General features: G+C 33.8%; 1 long non-coding RNA gene across 1 annotated transcript in view; it reads right to left on the bottom strand.

Moving 5' to 3' along the window:
* Positions 1-17,699, bottom strand: part of LOC135970991 (uncharacterized) — a 95,758-nt gene that overhangs the window by 75,012 nt on the left and 3,047 nt on the right. The window contains exon 2 of the long non-coding RNA XR_010586975.2: positions 4,027-4,073. This is a non-coding gene — a long non-coding RNA (uncharacterized lncRNA). The remainder of the gene's footprint in view (positions 1-4,026; positions 4,074-17,699) is intronic.

Genomic DNA, 17,699 nt, shown 5'->3' with positions numbered 1-17,699 from the left:
TTTTGGGTTTTTGTTGTTGTTTTGTTTGTTTGTTTGTTTTGAGATGGAGTCTCACTTACTCTGTTGCCCAGGCTGGAGTGCAGCGGCAAGATCCCGGCTCACTGCAACCTCTGCCTCCTGGGTTCAAGCAATTCTCCTGCCCCAGCCTTCCAAGTAGCTGGGATTACAGGCATGCACCACCATGCCCAGCTAATTTTGTATATTTAGTAGAAACAGGGTTTCACTATGTTAGCCAGGCTGATCTCAAACTCCCGACCTCAAGTGATCCGCCTGCCTTGGCTTCCCAAAGTGCTACGATTACAGGCATGAGTCACCACACCCAGCCCCATACCACTTTCAAACCTAAAAACATTAGTAATAATTCCTTAATACCATCAAATATCCAAGCAATATTCAAATTATCCATTGACAAAGTTTTAAAGAGAATTGTGATTTAAAAAATGATTGAGAAAGGTTACTCTCCCATCGTGCATAGGATGGATTAAAGTCAAGAGGGCCAAAATACAGAAGGGGCAGTGTAAAGGCCACAACAACAGGAGAGAAATGAAATGAGACAGCCACGGTGTGAGCTAATGTAACTGGGATGAAGACATGGACCCTGAGAGACATGACAGGCAGGGAAAGCAAATATGAAGGAACACAAAAGTAGGAAGAGCAAAAATTCTGCTGGGACACACAGGCAAGCACAAGGGATTATTGGTTTAGTATGGGAAATGACAAATTTAGTCACGGACCTATTAAGTTTAATAGGATGGACGTCTGGTGGAAGTATATAGGTAATACCTCAAAGATGCAGAACCACAGTTTGAGGGAAAGACTGACATTCAAGATTTCAACTTGAGAATCAGAAAGGTTATGACTAATTGAAAGTTTGTAAAAAAAAAAAAAAAAAAAAAAATGTAAAGGCAAGACAGAACTTCATGCTTTCCTTAAAGAACTTGAAATTAAAGCAAAAAAAAAGTGAAAGAAGGCAAGAATGAAGTAGTCAAGGAAGTGAGAAAAAATACAACAAGCACTGAGATTTATCAGAGTAGCCAATTTCAAGAAGGATGAAGAAACTCATAAAAGGTGCAGGGAAATATTCTGGAGAATCTAAAGTCCATCAAATGCTCAGTAGTATTCATTTATATTCAGACATTCAGCAACTATTACAGAGTTCCTATTATGTGTGAAACACTGTCCTAGGTCCCGGATAAACGATGGTGAAAAGAGCAGGCTCAAACCCTTCCTTCTTAGAGTTTACAGCGTAATGAGGGAGGCAGACATTAGCCAGTTGATGGTGCAAATAAATAACTATAAACCAAACTGAGTGCAACAAGGGGAAATCCAATGTGGCAGAGATGAGAATGCACAATAGGGGAACCTGATCTCTTCTGGGACAGTAGCAGAAGGCGAAGGATGGTTTCCTTGAGATGTTGAATGTACGAGATAGCCACAGCCTCTAGTACTGCTATTTGACCTGTGAGTAAAGAATGACATCATTGTTTTTGTCATTCAAAAAAAGAGGTCTGGTAGAGGAAATAACCAGACCTCAATTCTAAAAGAAAAGGGATTTTTACAAAGTTCTTATAATCAGTTAACTGTTGCAACACTTTGTACAAATGTTTACTAACGAAAGGAAACATCATCAAAGGCAATATGTGAGAACATTCTAAATTATTTTTAACAATGTCTGACATATTATATGAGTGTCATAAAAGAAAATGTGTATTTTGGCTTTAGTTTCTGGTAATATACTGTTACCACTGAAACAAATCTTTTTTTTTTTTTTTTTAATTGAAATCAGTATTTTGGTTCTCAAGCTCAAGCAAAGGTTTTGTTTGGAAATTCGTTTCTTTTGTACTTAACAGGAGGACAGAAATCTAGAATAGTGGAGCACCATGCCAAAATAAATCACTAATCAAACCTTTATTTTTTCCTATGCTGTTTACATCTGCGTAATTAATATACAAAAACTTACCTCCAGAAAGTCACAAAGCAAAGGTTTTAAGAGCTAGCCCATCTAATAAATAATAAACTTTAAATTCAATTAATCTAAAACTTAAGAAATCAGGATCAGAGACTTAAGCAGTGCTTGAATATTTTATCAAGTAACTTCGATGAAAAGTAAACTCTTAAAATATCCTTCAGAATGTGCTTGAGATTATCTTATTATGATTGAAATATTACAATTTATTTTTTTTTAAGCAAAAGTTAGGCACCTTTCAGAAATCTTCCTTAAGAAATAGGCTAGGTTCAAAAGTCTGAAAAGTTGATTTATATAGTTTTAGATTTCACAATGCAACTAATCTGTAACAGACTATCACTGGTTGAGATTCACTGTAATATTAAAAAATATCCACAATCAACTGAAAAAGTTATTAAAATACTCCTTCCTTCTATAATTACATATTTGTGTAAAGCCAGATTTTACTTTAAACAAAATACCATATTGCCTCCAATTGAATGCAGAAGCAGGTAAGAGAATCCAGCTGTCTTCTATTAAGCCTTATATTAAAGGCATTTACAAAAATGTAAAACAGTGCCACTCTTCTCACTATATGTGTGTGTGTGTGTGTGTGTGTATATATATACACACACATATATATACTTGTTTGTTTTGTTTTGTTTCAGAAAACTATATTACATATGTTAACATGTAATATGTTTTCATGGTTTTTAAATGATTTAGTAAATATTTTAAAAATGTTTCTGTTTCAATTTCTAATATGATAAATACCAATAAAACCTGCATAAACAAAGTTATTTGCAAAGGTCTTCAATAATTGTTAACAGTGTGGAAGGGTCCTAAGATCCTGCAGAGGTATAATTTCTGTTTACCATGTTTGCAGTTCGTCTTGGATCATTCCTGGGATCCTTTAAGCATAACATACCCCTTGCAGTTTACAATTATTACACTGTAACTTCCAGAGGGGTTATATCAACACCATGAACAAATTAGTAATGCCAAGGAAAGAACAGGATATTTGCTCTGGCAGGTTTTTACAGATTCAAGAGGATAGGAAAAAATTATTGTCAACATTTATTATAAAATTTTTGTGAAAACAATATATCACCTATACTGGGATTGTCATATATATGTTTTTGAAAATGAAAATAGCTGTACTCTACCGAATTATAAAGTAATCATTAAAAATTTAAGCCTGTATAATACAATAAAGAAGGTTCTACAGATCACTCAAGTCTATACACTGTCCAAAACATAGTAATGTATTGGTATGTTTTCTTTCAGACTTTTTTTTTTTCATATTATTGGGGGGGGGGGGTGTTTGTGTCTGTAAAGAAGAAATAACCCAAGTATAAACTTAGCCACAAGAGCATCATGATAAAACAAATTTCAGTTTGAAAATCTCTGCATTCTGAAAATCACTGATATCTGAGTTAGAAAGCTATCATAAGAGCCTAAGTGTTAATGTTATTAAATTAAATGTAAACTGCCTTACATGCTATACAATTAAATTTGCTATAAAATTAAATTGTTTTAAATATAAAATGTAGCTGAGTAACAGATCTAGACATCAAACTGTTTTCTAGTTAAAAACTTTAAGACTGTAAATATGCTGAAGCCATTCTACTGACCATATTAAAATGCTGTTACAAATTAGAATAAGGAAAAGTGAATTGTCACAGTGCTTTTTGGTATTTTCGTATGACTAAGAATGTCTGTATTTTTCAAATGTTGTATGAACATCTAATTATCTCACTGAATATCTACTTTATCTATCAATTTAGCTTTAAAATCTCACTTAAAAAGTAATGTAATCCTATACACTTACCAATATTTAAGTTGTGTGAAAAGGTAAGAAGTAATTAGCATCAAATGTTTCTTAAATTAGAGATCATCTGTTTTTAATTCTTCCTCAGATGTCTTATCACCCTTCACTATGGAAAATATTAAATTTCCATAGATTCAGCAGATTGAAACTATTTTTAGAAGGAGACAAAAACTGACAGAACTGACCATAGGCAATAAAGTCAAAATGATAAAATCCAAAATATGTGGTGAATGCTTTTTTTCTCACCTACCTTGCAAATGTTTCAACTTGGTGCTTTTGATTATGTAATCTGCTCTCCTAAAAAAGGAAATAGGTATTTATGCAGCCTCCTGAAGTGTTTTATGCATTCAGGTATCACTGACAAGTTCCAGCAATGAGATTTTGAACAACGATTATCTAAAATAATTTATTGAGGCTCAGGGTTTTTGTTTTAAGTTATACTATATTGAAAATTATTTCATTATATTTCAATTTATCTTAGATCAAATGAGTTTTGAGCAAAATAAAGTCAATCTATTATTTTGACTTAATATACATTGTTTATAAAATTTAATTTTATATATTTTTTCCTGGTTTCAGAGTTATCTCACACACTGCCCATTAACACAAATTATAAGTATGAACTGAACAGGCATCAGATAGGAAGAAAGGCACTTATAAACTAATGTAAAAGTAATCCAAACAACAAATATGAGAATCATATTAACTTGTCATATTTTCAGTTCAAACAATGCTACTGTAATAATTAAGTTATTGTTATTAAGGAGCATACTGAATATATATGAAAGCACCTACTCAAAATATATAAATTCATTTTAGATTTTATCAAAAGCATAGTTAATTCAAATGGACATAAATATTTTAGACTGCAAATAGTTCCATTTATATGCATATAGATGTTCTCACAGGCTATATGAAGTCCCCACCATGTTCATTTGAAGATAAATATATACAGCATTTACTTCAGTTCACAAAGTGTGGGCATAAAACAATCTACAGAAGCTTTTTATAGGGTTTAAAAGAGTTCTAATCACCCATGCCAACTGCAGTCTTCTCTCAACACAAAACTTCTTTTGAAACCAAGCATTCATTTGCTAAAACAAGGCATCTGCTGTTAAGGAGATTGATTATCCTGGGGCCTGACCTAATTGGGAGATTAGATATGGTTCTCTACGCTGGATGGCATGGCTTACAGAAAAAAAAAATGAGACTGAAAAAAGAGCAAACTTCTTTCAGCCTCCAATGCCCTTTATTTAATTCTAATTTTCTTTAAACAGAAAGAAACAGAATTACAAATGTTAGGTTGGTGAAATTAGTGTGTTTTGAGTTACAAATTCATTGAGCTCACCAGGTCATTTCTTTAGTAACAGATACATATTTGTTCTCATTACATAAGTCAAACATTGCCAAATAAATGACTTTTGTCATATCCCACTGAGTGAAGATGACTACATAATAGGTACACACACACACACACACACAGACACACAAATCTGGTCTTTTGCTAATGGCATCATTCCAGTGTTTTCTGTTGCCATTTAGGTATTGGTTCTTTTTCCCTAAACATAGACATCACCTCATTGCTGTGGCTAATTGCATTTTTCTTCCTAGCCTTTGACAACCAGACCTTTGTTAATGCTATTCACCAATATATCAGACTCAGGTCATCCATCCAAAACATGACAAAAGACCCAGATGCTCATGTAAATTGCACTCCCCAAAAGTACTGCCCTCTTCCTCAGGGCAGATACAGATTCATGACCCCCTCCCATTTTTGTTCACTCCCTTTGTTTTCACTTAATCTGTCATGCTTGAAAAAAGTGGTTATTTATAGACTGTAAGAAACATTATGCATTTTTACATTATAAATCAAATAATCAAGTTGATTATGAAGATATAATTTTCTATACAAAATTGTAAAACAGCCTGCTTCAGTTGAACTTCAAAATGAGTCCCTTTTCAGAATGAAGACTTCCTTCTATTCACTTTTTTCACCCTTTCTTGAACTCTTGAGTTAAAACCAAGTTTGATTGCCCTCTTTCACTGAGGAAAAAAGGAAGAAAAAACTTTCAAATAGAAGTGTTCAAGCAGAAGTGCAGGATTGAATCATTAATAAAATATTTCATTTATAATGAAAAAGTCAATTTTACTTGATGCTTATTATTGCCTTCAGTAAAATTTGCATTAAGCATCAATTACTCAGAATTTCTACTTTCTAAAGCCTTAAGCAACTTTTTTAAGTAACGTAAAAATAATTTCAAGATACTTTCAAGAAACTACTATAATAATGCTTTCAAAGGAAGCTTATTATAGATTAAATGGCTTCAGGAACATACTATGTTTGTATAAATATAGCCATATTCCAGAATCAAGATTTCTTTCTATTCATTCTTCATCTTTTATATATTTTCACCTATATATTTTAATATTCACCATTTTCGGAAACTAAGTCACTACAAGAGATGGCAGAAACAGATAATTAAACAGAAAAACAATTTATCCAGATAGAAACAAGCACTAATATTTTGATATTTTAAGAAAAGCACCAAGATCAAACTAACATATAAATTTCTGACCTTAATTTTAAAGACTTTCAAATTTAATTAAAATTGAGTGAAAACTTAGTAAAATGGTAAGAAACTTACAGGGTTACAAGTGCTACTATCCTTATCTTCCACTCACAAGTACAACCACACTGAATTTAATATGCTCTCCTGTTAGTCATAATACCAAAAAAAATCAGAAATATCTTATTGAGCTTATTAATAGGATAGCATAAAACATTAATACGACTAAAGCTTAGCAAATATTATATCAGTATAATATTTGTACTGATATATATCAGTATAATATTTGTACTGATATATATCAGTACAAATATATCAGTAATGTTACTGGAATATATCAGTAACATTAGGAAATGAATGACACACAGCATTATCAGTTTATTGGAATTCTCTATTGTGAAGTTGAAGTGTGCAGGTCTACTCTGAATAAATTCAGAACAGAAAGCAAGAAAGTTCACACAAAAAAAGAGCACAGAAAAACAGAGGAGGTCAAGAAAGGACGGGAGCTAAAGAGAAGACTGAAAATTTGGCAGAATTAAAGGACTAAAAATCATCAGACACGGAAGATACATAAAACGGTGAAACTAATGAATCTACGACAATGAGGCAAAACTAGAGATTTTCCTGGCAATTATAGCACTTTCTGGAGTTTAAATAGTGAAGATAATTAAAATAGTGAAGTCTTAAGTGCCTCCACCTGGACTGTCACTATAGCTTTCCAATCTGTACTTCACCTCTGCTACAGTAATGTTACTAAAACACAACTTTATATTGTCCCCAGGGTAATTCCATAAAAACGTTTAGCATCTCTCTAACGTCTCCTGAGAAAAGTCCAAACTTTTAGCCTGTCACACAAGGCTCTCTAGAAAAAGAACCCAGATACAATCTGATTACGTGAAGACTCTGTCCCGGGGAAAAGTGTGCTAATTTGATGCTTCCACATTTTGTCCCATAGATTTTAAGTTCTGTGCCTGTGACATCCTCTCTCTACACATCTATACCTATAAAGGTATTTATCCCCACCTTTACTTTATTGTCCAGACTGGACTTTAATCATCTCCATTAAACCTTCTCTAATTGCCACCCATCTTTGCCTGCCTAAGTTCTAAGTACTCTTCAAGTTCTAAGTACTCTTCAAAATGTTTATAACATATACTATACCTAACACTGTGGAAAATGTTTATAACTCTTCAAGTTTTACGTCCTCCAAGAAACACTTCTTTTGCTATGTTTGAAATCGTTTGGCAATTACTGCATACATTCACTTGTTTCTCATCCTGTACTTTCTCATGTGCAGCTATTTTTGTGTATTGATTCCCCAACTAGATTCCCCAACTAGATTCCCAACTAGATTTTTCCTCTTGCATCCATACAGCACCACACTGTAAGATAAATAGTACTCAATAAGTATCTATTTAGGAAAATAAATATCCATTTATTTCTCCTTCATTGACTTCTCATGACACTCCTCAAAGTGGCTGCTTTAAAAATCTTTCCAACTCTTGGCCGGGCGCAGTGGCTCACCCAGCACTTTGGGAGGCCAAGGCGGGCAGATCACGAGGTCAGGAGATGGAGACCAACTTGGCTAATATGGTGAAACCCCATCTCTACTAAAAAATACAAAAAATTAGCCAGGCGTGGTGGTGGGTGCCTGTAGTCCCAGGTACTCAGAAGGCTGAGGCAGGAGAATGGCATGAACCCGGGAGGCGGAACTTGCAGTGAACCGAGATCTCGCCACTACACTCCAGTCTGGGTGACAGAGCAAGACTCTGTCTCAAAAAAAAAAAAAAAAAAAAAAAAAAAATTCCAACTCTTTTCACTTATGTGACATTATCTTTCCCCTCCTCCACTTCCCTATCTCACCTCCTCTTCCTCTGAGAAGCTAAAGATTATCCTTTACATGCATTTCAAGAAAAATGAGAATTTATCTGCATCCTCACCTCTCCCTTCTTCCTTGTTTTCAATTTCCAAGAGGGAATTGTCTCTTCTAAGGTTTATTCCCTACTTGGGTCCTTGATGCCATTGCTTTCTGTGGCCTCAGATGCCTGGCTCTATTAGTTAGGCCTTTCCAACTTTCAACTTCAGTATTTATATTTCTTCTGGCTCTCTTTACTCTAAATATCCTAAATTTAAAAATTCCCAAGATCCAGCAATTGTTTCTGTGGTTTCTCCACTTTCCATTTCTCTTACAAACCTTTGACTTCTGTCTTCTTAGCCTTACTTCCAAACTCCTTGTAAACGACTTTTATACCCTACCATGTGAACCAAATTGTCTCCTCTTAGTTCACCAAAAAATCTTTCAAGTACAAAATATGTGACTCTTCCTCAGTCACTCTTATTTGTGCTGAATTATTTACTAAACTACTAAAATAGTACCTTTCTACCTAACCCAAATTTACTAAATAGGTTCTGACATTCCTCTCACAATTTGCCTCCTACTTCTCCATTTCTTCTGAGTTTCCTTCACTGCCTCTTCTTCCTCAATGTGTCATTTTACTAGCTATTACCTCAAAAAAAATTTTTTTTTTTTTTGCCTGGCCTAAAACCACTTGAAGGAAAACTAATCCAATGCCACAAACTTATCTATATCATCTCCACGTATAACAGTTCCACCATGATCCCCCAAAACCCAGGCTGTTCTTCGGAGTACAACCAAACACATCTCAACACATTTTTTAAATGCCTCTCAAATTTGTCATCTTTTTACATTCCTGCTGTATTGCATATTCTCATTTCCTTTTGCCTGAGCTATCAATGTTGGCAAAACAAACAGTAGGCTATTTCAACTGCCATTCTATCCCTTGGCCAAAGCATTTGTTTAATGCCTCCTCTTAGTTCACTGAAGATCTTTTAAGTACAAAATTGACAAGATCTTTTAAGCACAAAATTTTTTAAAAAATTTCTGTCTTTGCAGCCCTAATCCGGGTACCCCTTTTGGCCATCCACTCTTAGCCCGATGAGCTAGTATTGTACCCTGGATCCCTCTTGTTTCTTTTCCTCCAGTTTTGGACTCTTTTCCTCAACTTTTGGATTCTTTTCCTTGTTCCAATTCTGTGACTTTCTAGCCATTCATCTCCTTTGGTTTCCATTGCTGAATGGGTCTCAGGAGTTACACAGCAAGGATGGAGGAAAGATAAGGACCCGCTATAGTTTGCGGGTCCAAATTAGAGTATCTAAAATATAGTCAGATCTTCTACGCTTCCAGGATTCATATTCTGGTATCATCTAGATTGCTTGGATTTGACTCCAGTTCTCCTAGCTGGGTGACCTTGGCTAAATCATTCAACTTCCTTCTGTAACTTAGTTTCCTTAGCTATAAAATTCAGGTAATAGTAGTATCTAACTCTTGAGCTAATGAGGGATTAAATAAAATGATTCTTGTAAAGCACATAGAAATGTGCCTGGCAGATAGTATGTGGTTAATAATGTTGGCTATCATTATTGTATCTTATATGTTATAAGAGTTTCTGTCTCAACTGTGCCTTAAGTTGTATTATCTAAAGAATCCTTTAGTTATGCTAAACTAAACATGTACCAACCCAGGAACAGTGCATGGAAAAGTGGGTGAAAAGCTGTCTTATTAACAACAACAGTAACAATAATAATAATACAACAATAACATATTAGCATTAAGCCAAAGTTTCATTTAAATTATCTCATGTAATACTCAGAAAAATTATATGTGACAAGTACTACTGTTACATCCATTTTACAGATAAGGAAAATAACTCCCATATAATTCTTCTTAAATTGTCCAGATAGTCTGCTTCTAAAAAGTTTCTCTGGAACATGCTAGGCTGACATCTTTTTTTTTTTTTTTTTGGCATATCTGCATGTGATGTCTGCTGTTGGTAGATTTCTTGGAGATTCCTGCTTCTTTTAGACAAGACCATGACACTCTCTCATTATGCAACTGTAATAAAGTTTTTTTTTTTGTAATGTGATCTAAGTGTACTTTTATGACAGAATTTGTTGAAACTCTTAAGATGGCTTTTATTCTGTGCCTTGGGCAGTGTTAAATAGATGGGGTTCAAGAGTCTGGAGCACTCCTTCCCAATAAGAATGTATTTTCCTTACAGGATTTTTCTGGTAAAGTCCATTATAAAGAATGATAGCTCAGGCCAGGCACGGCGGCTTACACTTCTAATCCCAGCACTTTGGGAGGCCAACATGGGTGAATCACTTGAGGCCAGGAGTGCAAGACCAATGAAACCTTGCCTCTACTAAAAAATACAAAAATTAGCTGGGTGTGATGGTGCATGCCTGTAACCCCAGCTACTCAGGAGGCTGAGGAAGAAGGATCACGTGAACCCGAGAGGTGATGGTTGCAGTGAGCCGAGATGGTGCCACTGCACTCCAGTCTGGGTGAAAGAGCGAGACTCTGTCTCAAAAAAAAAAGAAAAGAAAAGAAAAAAATGATACCTCAAATTTCCACACAGGCATGCATGCAGGTCAGCCATCCTAATGAGGTCTATTCTAATATTTACCTAGAAGAGAGGACAAGCACGAAACACTACTATTCCCAACTCAGGTGCCTCATCACTCAATCAATAAGGTTTCTGCAAACATCTTCAAAATCAGTGACTTCCAAAGTGGAATATATGCAAAAAATAATCATTTTGGGGGTACAGGAAAGAATGTTACAACTTCTACTTATCTTTTAACCTCAGAAAATAAGCTTTAATAAAAAAAATGGACTGACATTGCACACTCACACAGTCTCCATGTCGGAAGGTCACGTTCTTATTCATATTTAGAAGTTAAAAAAGTTGATCCCACAGAAGTAAAAAGTACAACAGAGAATACTAGAGGCTGGGAAGGGTGGGGGAAAGAAAGGACAGAGAGATTTGTTAAAGACAACAAAATTACAGTCAGATCGGAGTAAGTTCTAGTGTTCTATAGCACCTGTAGGATACTATAGTTAATAATAGTTTAAAATAGCCTGAATGGTGATATTGAATGTTAGAAACACAAAAAAATTATAAATGTTTAAGATGATAGATATGGTGATTACCCTGATCTGATCACTATATATCGTACAGACCACAACATCACTATGCACCCTAAAAATATGTACAATTATTATTTGCCAATTTTAAAAATTTAGAAAAAAAGGTAGGCATAGGCCATGATTGGTACCCTGAGGAAATGCAAGTTAACTATTCCAGATTTACTGGCTCTTTCTCTTTGCAGTACTGTGCTAACAAGAACTTCAGAAAAAATAACATTTTTTCATTCCGTTTTTAAAAAGTCACTTATACTATGGAAGCAGCATGTTTGAATAAACTTTTTTTTTTTTTTGAGACAGAGTCTCGCTCCGTCGCCCAGGCTGGAGTGCAGTGGCACCATCTCAGCTCACTGCAAGCTCCAGCTCCCAAGTTCACGCCATTCTTCTGCCTCAGCCTCCTGAGTAGCTGGGACTACAGGCATCCACCACCACGCCTGGCTAATTTTTTGTATTTTTTTTTTTTACGGGGTTTCACTGTTTTAGCCAGGATGGTCTTGATCTCCTGACCTCGTCATCCGCCTGCCTCAGCCTCCCAAAGTGCTGGGATTACAGGCATGGGCAACCATGCCTGGCCTGGTTAAACTATTTTTTAAAGAAATCTTCTCATCTGAACATTTGAAAAGTTTGGAAACAGAGTTCTCTAAACTATAATTTTTCTAAATTACAAATTAGTTCTAAAACTAACTAAAAGGTAAAACAATGCATTTAATTAGTTCCCAAACTAATATGAAGTTATTGTGTTTTGATATTTTAAAAAAATGGGTTAAAAACTGCTTAAACCATTGTTTTTGAACACATTCATTAAAATTATTAAAATATCATATGTCACTTTTTAATCAGCGTGTAAGAACACCTAATTGGTACCATTAAATTGAAATTTAATAATCCCTTTTCAACAAAAACTTTGCATAATTGCTAATACAGGTAAATAAAAAGAATAAGAAGTCAACAATGTACTTTCTTCCATTTCAACCTTCGTATCTTTGTGATGTATCTTTTTTAGCTCTGCTGGCCAAAAAACACAAACTCCCCAAAACAAACAAAAAAACTATTAAAATAAGCTTAATTATTAGACTTGTAAACTACTCTTTCAAAAATAATTAAACCATGATTTTTAAAAGTAATGAAGCATATTCACTGCAAAAATCTTAACATGGTTATTAATATTTTAGTGAAAGTAAAATACATGTCCTAATAATATAAAAAGAATTATTTTTAAAGTATTTCTCATCTTTATTAACTTCTAACAACTGGTATGATTTAAACACATATACTATACCTAACACTGTGGAAAATGTTTATAATTTAGAGATAAATAACCTACATTTACATAGGTATACTCATTACTTTTTCTGTTACTGATAGTACACACTATTTTGGACAACAAGACCTTTGAGAAAGAGAAGAGAAAGGTGCATTCACATTTCCAGAGGGCTTCAAATAATCTCCCTACAAGTTTCAGTCTCCCAGCAGGTACAGGCAAGTGTACTTGGGGCTTAAGTTGAACTATGACCTCCCTTTTCCACACTCCTGATCTTTTTCCTACAGTAGGCAGGCAAGCATTGTAAATGTGCAATGCTATACCTATAATGTCCTGAAGATGTTCATCTTCTATGTTATGAGTACTTTTGGCTGCTCTTGGGAGTTAAGTATTGTAATTTCTTATTATTTCAATGTAGACTAACTCAATAAGAATCTTATTATTCTTAAAATAATAGCTCAAAATTAATGAATCTTAATGTAAAATTCCAAAAACCAAAAGAACCTATCTTATCGTCTAACTATACAATTAATAACCATACCTTACATTTAAACCTCAAAATTCTGTGAATACATTTAAAAATAACTAAATGCTATGATCTATTGTTCCTCATACTACAGTCTACAAGAATATCCTTGGAAATATTCTTAAATAAAACTTCAAATTTTCTTTTATTTTGTTGATGTAACACAGATTAAGAAAAATATATTATGGATCATCTGAAAGATTACCTTAAAACAGAGAATTGCCATCTATTTGAGTGCAAAAAGTTAGAATCCGTATTTACAACCATATTAGGATTAAGCAATCATGAAAGATACCATTTATTTTTAATCCACTTGATCTCCAAGTTTAAACCAAAAGCTCTGAAGTTCAGTAAGCCTTTTAGTTGTTGTTGGCTGATGTTAAAAGTGTACATTATTCAAGAATAAAAAAAAAATTGTCATATTAAATTTATAAATTGAAAAGTTCAGCACAAATAATGGAATTAATATGCATGACTGATCTGAAACCTGATAAATACGGCTTGACTACCTTATTGTTTGAATGAGCTATAAGGCGAGTTCAAGGCAAGTTATGAGAAAACTGTTCCAGTCAAAAAGCTGAGTTTATCTAAATAGAAAAATACAAACAAATATAAATGATATTTCATGCTTTCAGAAAGTTTTGTCAACCTACAAGTGTCTTATAAAATGGTACTGACAAATATTCAAGAAAGACCCAAATTTGTAGTCTATTTATTTTATGTATGGAACTCTTTAAGAAATATTTTCCTACTTACTCAAACAACACCTTAGTTTTATTGAGTTGATAAATTTAGCAGAACTAATTCACCAATATTTACATATTGAATAGTAATAAAAATAATGCCACATACAATGTATTTAGAAGTAACCAGCTAAAATTTACTACAGGCATAAAATGACCAAATTTCATAAGTAATTATAAAATCATTTAACTTATTAAATTTATTTGTATTCATTTTAATAGGACTGTGGTTTATTATTGCTTCACAAATGCTTTGTGTTGCCAGTTTCCATATCTGCAACTATTCTGAGCTGTTCTGAATTTCAATTATATTTTAAAATATTTTGTGCTGTTAAATCCAGTTGATTGTACCCAGGATTCATATATATTTATACATATACACATACACACATATAGTCTATATAATATATATTCCATATTCAACATATATATGGCCCACATCTATATTCAGTCTCTGAAGATCAAATCTTAATAAATTATCATCTACCTTTCAAATTCTATCTTTCTGTACCTAACTGTGATTGAGATATGAGAAGACTAAGTGACTACATATCACTGACAAAATAAAATTATATCAAAATAAAATCATACTATAACATAATACCACTTTCTGGAAAAAAACTACCTGTAATTTTCATAACAATACATTATGGAATTATGTTTTCATAATATTTAGTATTTAACTACAGCTAAAATCTTAATAGCCTACATATGCAACTGAATCATTAAAAATTATTAATTCTGCCAGTATGGACATATACCTGTTGACTTTATTAAGCCATGTCTTATTGATAAAATGTTATTAATCAAATTTGTTGTGCTATTTTTTTGAGTATGCAAACCCAAATTGAAGAAGCCTTAGGAGAAAAGTATGGGACATAAGGGGACTTTAGGAGATGTAGATTATGCACTTTCTTAGGCCCATGAAAAAAATCTACAAAATAAACCCTAAGTAATCAAAGCAGAAAATTACTGAATTATTGCCCTCACATAAAATGAAAAATAATCTCTATGATACAACAGAATAACCCTAAGTTTTATGACAGATTTGTTAAAAACGTAAATTCTCAAACTGACATAATCAAATGCACATGTGCAAAAATATTTTTTCAAAATTTGTTCTTATTAAAATTATCATAAAAATAAGTATCCCTTACTGTTTTATAAAATTTAAAAGAAACTGCTCTGTTTCAAGATGTTGGCCTCAGGAATAAAATAACTTCCATTTGATAAAAAAAAAAAAAACTCTGTAAGTTTATGAGAATAATAACATACTTTAAAAAATGTTTTCTAAGTACGAATAAGCAAATTAAATGGTGTATGTGCACACGCGCACACACACACCACACACATATACATGAATCCTCACACAGCATAAGTACCCTTTATCTGAAATGCTTGGGACCAGAAGTGTTTCAGAGTTTGGATTTTTTCAGATTTGGGAATATCTGCATTATATATACTTACTGATTTTGTATCCAAAATTTGAAATGCTCCAATGTGCATTTCCTATGAGCATTATGTCAGTGCTCAAAACATTTCAGATTTTACAGCATGTCAGATTTCAGATTTACAGATTAGGGATGCTCAACCTGTGTATGTGTGTTTTCAGTATGTGTGCATGTGTGTATGTGTGTATACTAAATGCTTAAGAGGATATTAAATGTTTAAAAGGACATCAGTTCTGGGCCAGGCGCGGTGGCTCACACCTATAATCCCAGCACTTTGGGAAGCCAAGTTGGGCGGATCACGAGGTCAGGAGTTTGAGACCAGCCTGGCCAACACAGTGAAACCCCGTCTCTACTAAAAATACAAAAATTGGCCGGGCAAGGTGGCAAGTGCCTGTAGTCCCAGCTACTTGGGAGGCTGAGGCAGGAGAATAGCTTGAAGCTGGGAGGCAGAGGTTGCAGCAAGTCGAGATCATGCCACTGCACTCCAGCCTTGGCAACAGAACAAGACTCTGTCTCAAAAAAGAAACAAACAAAAAAGGATACCAGTTTTGTAATATATTATGATTCCACATGTCATTCTGAAGTATTCCACACATATTAATACCTTAGAAAATAATAAATTCATTTTTCCTTGAACTAAAGCATGTACTACTGGTTTTAAAAGGTAGTATTTCACATGCATACGGTGCCACCTTGTGGCAGTTGCAAGTCTTTGTGTATCTACATAAAATTATGGTTCGTACGGAAAACCAAACACCGCATGTTCTCACTCATAGGTGGGAACTGAACAATGAGATCACTTGGACTCGGGAAGGGGAACATCACACACCGGGCCCTATTATGGGGAGGGGGGAGGGGGGAGGGATTGCATACTGAGTTTTACCTGATGTAAATGACGAGTTGATGGGTGCTGACGAGTTGATGGGGGCAGCACACCAATATGGGCACAAGTATACATATGTAACAAACCTGTACGTTATATGCACACGTACCCTAGAACTTAAAAGTATAATAATAACAAAAAAAATTATGGTTCGTATTAAATAACTGCCATTTTTTTGGACAAGTTATGTGTATAGGTTATTGAGTAAAAATCATTAGCGTAAAATCAGGTTGTTGTTTTTTTTTCAAAATAACCTTTGAAAAAGAACATTTTTCAGAATGTCTTCAAATGGATATAATTTAAAAGGAGACTAAGTCAGAAACCCTAGATTGTCTGCTAACTACACCACTATCAAGATACTGAATCTGAGACTAACTGTATAGCCATTCTGGACCTCAGTTTCCATATCTTTAAGGTTGTTCAACTAATCATTAATTAAGTCACTTTCATCCTAAAATTTTATTTGATTTTAGCTTTAGAAAATTATGTTTCTGTTTTTAGCACCTTACTATAAAATATAGGCCTGTTTATGACACACTTTATCTCTTTTATTAATATGAGTTTGTTTGGTTATGCATTCTGCTTGAATTTTCTTCAGAAAAAAGTCTTAATTTATTCTTCTCCCTGTCCAAATAGCCTTCCCCTAAACAATACACATTAAAAAGATTTCATTGAATTATAAAGAAAAGTAAGCTAAAGTAACTGAAAACAAGTTTTGAAACATTCTGTAAAGATAAGTATGCATGTATTTGATAAGATGCGGTCAATGGCAAATAAAGTTCCCAAAAGTTAATGTGGAAGAAGTCCCTCCAAAGCTTTTAGAATCTTGGGTGCTACTCTGATAAATAAGAACTAGCACAAGTTCAGAGTTTGGGCAGCTATTCCTACCATAATGTGGATCAAATACTACCCTGTACTGCAGACGTGGCACCTCAGATTTATCTGAACTACCACTTCATTCTTCCATTATCAATCATCAACTCAGTCCTTGTTTCAAAATATCTTTTCCTAAAGTATCTCTTCTTATTCAACCTCTCTGGCATCCATTTATTTCAGACACTCAACTTCCTAGCCCTGCATGCTAAAATATCCATCACAGTATCTTGTTTTTTAGAGACTGGTCTAAGAGCTTGCATCAGAATCACTTGCAATGCTTGTTAAAACATATCATTCTCTAGACTCCCATACTGTAGACAAATACTGTCCAATAAAAATATATGAGTCACATACATAATTTTAAATGTCATGGTAATCACTCTGAAAATAAACTAAAAAGAAGCCAGTGAAATCATTTTAATAATATATTTTATGTAATCCAATGCATGTAAAATATTCTTTCAAGATGTAATCAATGAGAAAACATATTAACACAATACTTTACATCCATTAGTTTAGATGTCTTTGAAATTTGGTATTTTACACTTGCAGCATGTATCAATTTGGATCAGCATACTTCAGGTGCTTCAGTGTGGCCTGAACCAGTT

Source organism: Macaca fascicularis, chromosome 5, assembly GCF_037993035.2.
Source record: "Macaca fascicularis isolate 582-1 chromosome 5, T2T-MFA8v1.1".
NCBI classification, from domain to species: domain Eukaryota; kingdom Metazoa; phylum Chordata; class Mammalia; order Primates; family Cercopithecidae; genus Macaca; species Macaca fascicularis.
Note: the sequence above shows the minus strand (reverse complement) of the source record. Positions and strands in the feature narration are given on the sequence as shown.